This window comes from Schistocerca piceifrons, chromosome 4, assembly GCF_021461385.2.
Source record: "Schistocerca piceifrons isolate TAMUIC-IGC-003096 chromosome 4, iqSchPice1.1, whole genome shotgun sequence".
Lineage (NCBI taxonomy): Eukaryota > Metazoa > Arthropoda > Insecta > Orthoptera > Acrididae > Schistocerca > Schistocerca piceifrons.
This window is the reverse complement of record NC_060141.1, coordinates 108995756-109004884: the sequence shown is the minus strand read 5'-3', so window position 1 is coordinate 109004884 and position 9129 is coordinate 108995756. Positions and strand designations below refer to the sequence as shown.

General features: G+C 46.0%; 1 non-coding gene across 1 annotated transcript; it reads right to left on the bottom strand.

The window, feature by feature from the left end:
* Window positions 1–281: 281 nt before the first annotated feature.
* On the bottom strand, window positions 282–356 carry Trnas-uga. The gene has a single exon. It is a non-coding gene; the product is annotated as a tRNA-Ser (tRNA).
* Between the last annotated feature and the right edge of the window lie 8773 nt (window positions 357–9129).

The window sequence follows — 9129 nt, the reverse complement described above, 5'->3', positions numbered from 1 at the left end:
CTCGGGACCTTTGCCTTTCGCGGGCAAGTGCTCTACCAACTGAGCTACCGAAGCACGACTCACGCCCGGTACCCACAGCTTTACTTCTGCCAGTACCTCGTCTCCTACCCTCCAAACTTTACAGAAGCTCTCCTGCGAACCTTGCAGAACTAGCACTCCTGAAAGAAAGGATATTGCGGAGACATGGCTTAGCCACAGCCTGGGGGATGTTTCCAGAATGAGATTTTCACTCTGCAGCGGAGTGTGCGCTGATATGAAACTTCCTGGCAGATTAAAACTGTGTGCCCGACCGAGACTCGAACTCGGGACCTTTGCCTTTCACGGGCAAGTGCTCTACCAACTGAGCTACCGAAGCACGACTCACGCCCGTTACCCACAGCTTTACCTCTGCCAGTACCTCGTCTCCTACCCTCCAAACTTTACAGAAGCTCTCCTGCGAACCTTGCAGAACTAGCACTCCTGAAAGAAAGGATATTGCGGAGACATGGCTTAGCCACAGCCTGGGGGATGTTTCCAGAATGAGATTTTCACTCTGCAGCGGAGTGTGCGCTGATATGAAACTTCCTGGCAGATTAAAACTGTGTGCCCGACCGAGACTCGAACTCGGGACCTTTGCCTTTCGCGGGCAAGTGCTCTACCAACTGAGCTACCGAAGCACGACTCACGGCCGGTACCCACAGCTTTACTTCTGCCAGTACCTCGTCTCCTACCCTCCAAACTTTACAGAAGCTCTCCTGCGAACCTTGCAGAACTAGCACTCCTGAAAGAAAGGATATTGCGGAGACATGGCTTAGCCACAGCCTGGGGGATGTTTCCAGAATGAGATTTTCACTCTGCAGCGGAGTGTGCGCTGATATGAAACTTCCTGGCAGATTAAAACTGTGTGCCCGACCGAGACTCGAACTCGGGACCTTTGCCTTTCACGGGCAGGTGCTCTACCAACTGAGCTACCGAAGCACGACTCACGCCCGGTACCCACAGCTTTACTTCTGCCAGTACCTCGTCTCCCACCCTCCAAACTTTACAGAAGCTCTCCTGCGAACCTTGCAGAACTAGCACTCCTGAAAGAAAGGATATTGCGGAGACATGGCTTAGCCACAGCCTGGGGGATGTTTCCAGAATGAGATTTTCACTCTGCAGCGGAGTGTGCGCTGATATGAAACTTCCTGGTAGATTAAAACTGTGTGCCCGACCGAGACTCGAACTCGGGACCTTTGCCTTTCGCGGGCAAGTGCTCTACCAACTGAGCTACCGAAGCACGACTCACGCCCGGTACCCACAGCTTTACTTCTGCCAGTACCTCGTCTCCTACCCTCCAAACTTTACAGAAGCTCTCCTGCGAACCTTGCAGAACTAGCACTCCTGAAAGAAAGGATATTGCGGAGACATGGCTTAGCCACAGCCTGGGGGATGTTTCCAGCATAAGTTATTTGTAATAGTAATCTTTAACTATGTAGCTGAATTCACAGCTCTTGCACTTGATGATTTATCGTGTAACCGAAATTTAGCTAATTACTATTAATATATTGTCTCCTAAATCATTTATATAGGTCAGGAACAGCAGAAGGCCTGTAACCCTTCTTTGGGGAATCCCAGATAGTATTTCTGTGTTATCAGCTTACTTTCCGTCAGTTACTACGCCTTTCTCACAGGTAATCATGAGTCCATTAGCACAACCTGAGACGATACTCCGCAGGCACGAAATTTGATAATAAGACGCTTGTTAGGAACGATGCCAAAAGCCTCCTGGAAGTCTAAAAATTTGGTATAAATTCGACGCCCCCTGCCGATAGCACTAATGACTTCGTGAGTATAAAGCGCTGGTTGTGTTTCACGAGAACGATATTTCCTGAATCCGTGTTGGCGATTTGTCAATAAATCGTCTTCTTCCAGGTAATTCATATGTCCGAACACAGTAAATGTTCCTAAATCCTACTGCAGATCGACATTAGTGATATGGGGTTTACTACCGTTTCATTTCTCGGGTGTTGGCGTGACCTGTGCAACTGTCCACTCTTTAGGTATGGATCTTTCGACGAGTGGCGGTTGTATACGTTTACTATAAAACCGGCTATTGTATCAGTACATGCCCTCCTAGATGTGCGTATTGCACTGATTCTAGTTGTTTTGGTGGTTAAATCCTGCCTTTCCTTGTTTTATGATGCATATTATCTCCAATTATGAAATATCGCATTTTGCTTTGTTTTAATGAATTTTGCTTTTTAACTTGATATGTAATATCATAATGCTCATTTATCTCACACTTGACAGTAATGTCAAAGTAAATTGAGTTAAAATTGCCCGAGGCAGGATTCGAAACTGCGACCGTAGCGGTCGCGCGGGTCCACACTGTAGTGCCTAGAACCGCTCGGCCACTCCGGCCGGCCCAAACGGATGAGAACAAGGTTGGAAAAACAACGGAAAAACATGCCAAATTGAAACGAACACAAAATCTCTAAGACTGACGATCTTATACAAAAGCTCGTAATTCAGCGCTGACATAATGCGATATGCTTATAATAGTTACCACAGCGAAACTTTGTCTCGAAACCTGGCAGAAAATCCAAAGAGATTCTGGTCGAATGTAACGTACACTAGAGGCAAGACACAGGCAGTGCCTTTTTAGCGCGGTAGTTGTGGAAATACTATCGACGACAATGCTGCCAAAGCAGAGTTACTAAACACAGCATTTCGAAATTTCTTCACCAAAAAAGACGAAGTATGTATTCCAGAATTCGAGTCAAGAACAGATGCCTACATAAGTAGCTCAGAAACAGATATCATTGGAGTAGTGAAGCAACTTAAATCACTTGATAAATGCAAGTCTCCTGGTCGAGATTGTGTACCAGTTAGCTTCCTTTCAGAGAATCGCCTACAACCGCTCGCTCGAGAAAAGATCCGTACCAACAGAAATTGTGCTGGTTACAGCAACATTCAAGAAATGTAGTAGGAGTAATCCACTACATTAAGGGTTTATATAATTAACGTCGATATGCAGCAGAATTTTGGAATATATATTTTGTTGAACATTATGAATTAGCTCGAAAGAACGGTCAAAACGTATTTACATTTTGTGAAACACAACGAGCTCTTTGGAAACACGAAGTGTGGGATGCTACTGACAAGAGATTTCAAATTGATTCCGTGTTCCTAGATTTCCAAAGTACGTGTGTACCATAGAAGCGGCTTGTAGTGAAATTGCGTGCTTATGGAATATAGTCGCTGTTATGTGACTGGATTCGTGATTTCCTGTCAGAGAGGTCAGAGTTCGTAGTAATAGACGGAAAGTCTTCGAGTACAACAGAAGTTCCCCAAGGTAGTGTTATAAGCCCTGTGCTGTTCCTTAACTATATAAACGATTTAGGAGACAATATGAGCAGGCGTCTTGGGTTGTTTGCAGATGACGCTGTCGTTTACCGTCTACTAAACTCATCGTAAGATCAAAACAAATTGAAAAACCTTTTAGAAAAGATATCTGAATAGTGCGAAAATAGTCAGTTGACCCTAAATAATGAAAAGTGTGATGTCATCCACATGAGCGCTAAAAGAATCCATTAAACGTAGGTTACACGATAAATCAGTCTAATCTAAAGGCTGTAGATTCAACTAAATACCTAAGAACTACAATTACGAACAATTTAAATTGGAAAGAGCACGTAGAAAGTGTTGTGAGGAAGGCAAATCAAAGACTGCGTTTTATTGGCAGAACACTTAGAAAATGTAAGAGGTGTACTAAGAAGACTGCCTACACCACGCTTGTCCGTCCTCTTTTGGAGCACTGTAAGGTGGTTTCCAACGGAGTATATCGAGAAAGTTCAAAGAAGAGCAGCACTTTTTTTATAATCGTAAAACGGGGAACAGAGTGTCACGGACACGACGCAGGACTTTAAATGGACGCCAATAAAAGAAATGCGTCTTTTGTTGCTTCAGAAAGTTCTCATGATATTTCAGCCTACAATTTTCTCCTCAGAACGTGAAAACATTTTGTTGAGGCCGACCTGTATAGGGAAACGATCATCATAATAAGATAATAGAAATCAGAGCTCGCACGAAACCATACTGGGTGTTACAAAAAGGTACGGCTAAACTTTCAGGAAACATTCCTCACACACAAATAAAGAAAAGATGTTATGTGGACATGTGTCCGGATACGCTTGATTTCCATGTTAGAGCTCATTTTAGTTTCGTCAGTATGTACTGTACTTCCTCGATTCACCACCAGTTGGCCCAATTGACGGAAGGTAATGTTGACTTCGGTGCTTGTGTTGACATGCGACTCATTGCTCTACAGTACTAGCATCAAGCACATCTGTAAGTAGCACCAACAGGTTAGTGTTCATCACGAACGTGGTTTTCCAGTCAGTGCAATGTTTACAAATGCGGAGTTGGCAGATGCCCATTTGATGTATGGATTGGCACGGGGCAATAGCCGTGGCGCGGTACGTTTGTATCGAGACAGATTTCCAGAACGAAGGTGTCCCGACAGGAAGACGTTCGAAGCAATTGATCGGTGTCTTAGGATCCACGGAACATTCCAGCCTATTCTTCGTGCAGTTGACGATAACCCTAATGTCAGCGTCAGAGAAGTTGCTGCTGTACAAGGTAACGTTGACCGCGTCACTGTATGGAGAGTGCTACGGGAGAACCAGTTGTTTCCGTACCTTGTACAGCGTGTGCAGGCACTATCAGCAGCTGATTGGCCTCCACTGGTACATCTTCTGCGAATGGTTCATCCAACAATGTGTCAATCCTCATTTCAGTGCAAATGTTCTCTTTACGGATGAGGCTTCATTCCAACGTGATCAAATTGTAAATTATCACAATCAACATGTGTGGGCTGTCTAGAATCCGCAGCAATTGTGCAGTCACGTCATCAACACAGATTTTCTGTGAACGTTTGGGCAGGCATTGTTGGTGATGTCTTGATTAGGCCCCATGTTCTTCCACCAACGCTCAATGGAGCACGTTATCATGATTTCATACGGGATACTCTACCTGTGCTGCTAGAACATGTCCCTTTACAAGTACGACACAACATGTGGTTCATGCACGATGGAGCTCCTGCACATTTCAGTCGAAGTGTTCGTACGTTTCTCGACAACAGATTCGGTGACCGATGGATTGGTAGAGGCGGACCAATTCCATGTGCTCCACGCTCTCCTGACCTCAACCCTCTTGACTTTCATTTATGGGGGCATTTGAAAGCTCTTGTCTACGCAATCCCAGTACCAAATGTAGAGACTCTTCGTGCTCGTACTGTGGACGGCTGTGATACAATACGCCATTCTCCAGGGCTGCATCAGCGCATCAGGGATTCCATGCGACGGAGGGTGGATGCATGTATCCTCGCTAACGGAGGACATTTTGAACATTACCTGTAACAAAGTGTTTGAAGTCACGCTGGTACGTTCTGTTGCTGTGTGTTTCCATTCCATTATTAATGTGATTTGAAGAGAAGTAATAAAATGAGCTCGAAATGGAAAGTAAGCGTTTCCGGTCACATGTCCACATAACATATTTTCTTTCTTTGTGTGTGAGGAATGTTTCCTGAAAGTTTGGCCGCACCTTTTTGTAACACCCAGTATACGTGTTCGTTTTCTCCGCAAGCACAATAATAGAGAACTATTGTGAATGAGGGTCAATCAACCGTCTGCCAGGCACTTAAGTGTGATTTGCAGAGTATCAATGTAGATGCAGATGCATGTGTAAGGAGCACAGAATATGGCTTGCGAAAAAATAGATGAAAAGATGGAAGTAAAGAGATGCAGAAGAAATTAGAACAGCTAGAAGGTATCATCAAGAAGTAGATGAAGTTAAGGAACTCCACGATCTGGACAACGAAAACATCTATGTCGGATGGAGCAAGGAGGACATAGGAAGCAGACTATCACTGGTAAGAAGGGCGTTCCTAGCCAAGAGAAATCTACTAGTATCACAGACAGGTTTTAATTTGAGGAAGTAATTTCTCATAGATGGTTTGCAGAACAGCATTACATGGTAGTGATGGAGAACTGCATTGTATGGTAGTGAAATATGGACCGCGTGGAAACCGGAAGACGATCAAAGTAAAGGAGATGCGGTGCCACAGAAGAATATTGAATATTGGATGGACTAATAAGGAAAGGAATGAATAAGTTCTACGCTGTATCGGCGAGGGAAGGAGTGTACCGAAAACACTGATACGAAGAAGGGACCGGATGGTAGGACATCTGTTATGACATCAGGGAATAACTTTCATGGTACTAGAGGGTGCTGTTGAGAGTAAAAACTGTAAAGGAAAATAGAGATTTGAATACATCCAGAAAATAATTGAGATTGTAGGTCGCAAGAGCTACACTGAGATGAAGAGATAGGTACAGGAGAGAGGAATTGGTAACTGGCCACACCAAACCAGCCAGAGGAATGATGAGCCGCCACCCCCTCCCTCCCCCCTTCCCCCCCCCCCCCCCCAAAGAAAAAAGATTTGAAGTTCCCCGATTTTTTCCTCTGTTTTACTGTCAAACATTGGTTCTTGACCTTGAGTCTTAGAAAATTTCATAATATGTTTCAATTTTTTACCACGCCAAGAGACCAAGGAGCTTAAAGTGTGACATAAATTTTAATTTTATACGTCTGCCCGTTCCTGAGGAAAATGGTTTCTAGTAGTTGGAGCGGCTGGCAGACAGATGGACGGAAAACAAGCTGATCCCATAAGGGTTCTGTTCCTACTGGTTTAGGTACAGAACGCTAAAAGGTCGTACGTGATCTGAGAAAGTGGAATCAGGGTCAGTTTGAAAATACACTACTGGCCATTAAAATTGCTACGCCAAGATGAAATGCAGATGATCAACGAGTATTCATTGGACAAATATATTGTACTAGAACTGACATGTGATTAAATTTCCACCAAATTTGGTTGCATAGACCCTGAGAAATCAGTACCCAGATCAACCACCTCTGGCCTTAATAACAGACTTGATATGTCTGGACGTTGAGTCAGAGCCTGGATGGCGTGTACAGGTACAGCTGCCCATGCAGCTTCAACACGATACCACAGTTCATCAAGAGTAGTGACTGGCGTATTGTGACGAGCCAGTTGCTCGGCCACCATTGACCAGACGTTTCGTGTTGGTGAGAGATCTGGAGAATGTGCTCGCCAGGGCAGCAGTCGAACATTTTTTGTATCCAGTAAGACCAGTACAGGACCTGCAACATGCAGTCGTGCATTATCCTGCTGAAATGTAGGGTTTCGCAGGGATCGAACGAAGGGTAGAGCCACGGGTCGTAACACATCTAAAATGTAACGTCCACTGTTCAATGTACCGTCAATGCGAACAAGAGGTGACCGAGACGTGTAACCAATGGGACCCCATACCATCACCCCGGGTGATACGCCAGTATGGCGATGACGAATACACGCTTCCAATGTAGGTTCACCGCAATGTCGCCAAACACGTATGCGACCATCATGATGCTGTAACAGAACCTGGATTCAACGAAAAAATGACGTTTGGCCATTCGTGCACCCAGGTACGTCGTTGAGTACACCATCGCAGGCGCTCCTGTATGTAGTGCAGCGTCTAGGGTAACCAAAGCCATGGTCTCCGAGCTGGTTGTCCATGCTGCTGCAAACGTCGTCGAACTGTTCGTGCAGATGATTGTTGTCTTGCAAACGTCCCCATCTGATGACTCAGGGATCGAGACGTGGCTGCACGATGCGTTACAGCCATGCTGATAAGACACCTGTAATCTCGACTGCAAGTGATACGAGGCTGTTGGGATCCAGCACGGCGTTCCGTATTATCCTCCTGGACCCACCGATTCCATATTCTGCTAACAGTCATTGGATCTCGACCAACGCGAGCAGCAGTGTCGCGATACGATAAACTGCAATCGCGATAGACTACAATCCTACCTTTATCAAAGACGGAAACGTGATCGTACGCACTTCTCCTCTTTACACGATGCATCAGAACAACGTTTCAACAGGTTCTAGTGGTTCTAATGGCTCTGAGCACTATGGGACCTAATATCTGAGGTCATCAGTCCTCTAGAGCTTCGAACTACTTAAACCTAACTAACCTAAGGACGACACACACATATCCATGCCTGAGGCAGGATTCGAACCTGCTACCGTAGCGGTCGCGCGGTTCCAGACTGAAGCGCCTAGAACCGCTAGGCCACTCCGTCCGGCGGTTCACCAGGCAACGCCGGTCAACTGCTGTTTGTGTATGAGAAATCGGTTGGTAACTTTCCTCACGTCAGCACGTTGCAGGTGTCGCCACCGCCGCCAACCTTGTGTAAATGCTCTGAAAAGCTAATCATTAGCATATCACAGCATCTTCTTCCTGTCGGTTAAATTTCGCGTCTGTTGCACGTCATCTTCCTGGCGTAGCAATTTTAATGGCCAATAGTGTAAAAGGTCTGCTCCTAGCAATAAAATGAAAATAGAAAATCTGCGCTCGCCAGAGACGCATATATCGGAGTAGTCATCGCTCCGATGATAGGCACGAGGGCAGAGCAGCATCAGCGGAAGTTGGTGGTCAGAGGTAGTGGCTTTGCACTTGGCGGCACCCTCTGACGTCTGGCTGTCAGCGGCGAAACAGCGCGCGCCGTGCGGATGGGGGCTTAATGAGTTGTCAGCCGGGCCGCTCGTCAGCTGCGCCCGAGGGTGAGCAGTGAGCAGTGAGCGGCGGATGCGAACGGCTGGCAGGCTGGCGTGGCGTGGTCCGAGAATCCAGGCACCCGGCCGCCGCTCGCCAGCGCCGCCACCGGCTTGTTCGCAAATTGAGGCGTCACGTTGGTGCCCGCAGTTAATACGTTTGGCCGTCCCCTGGTGTAGGGGCCGCACCTTCCCTTCAGCACCTCTCGCTTCACTGCTGGAGAATCACGCTGCTGACGACGACAGGCACTATCCTGTTACACGCCTCATCTATCTTTGCCTTTTCTTATCTATTTTATATTTCACACTCTTTCACTTTGCTTCATATTTGTTGTTTTACCAGCACGTTTAAACATTTTTAGTCGCATATGGGTCTTCATCATCGTTGCAAAGGTTTGCCTCAACAATAAAGTGTCCGTCTGACTTTTGAATTTTTTTATAACATTGTATGGATCAAAGACTCATTATGTCTGCGCGAGAGGAGAGAG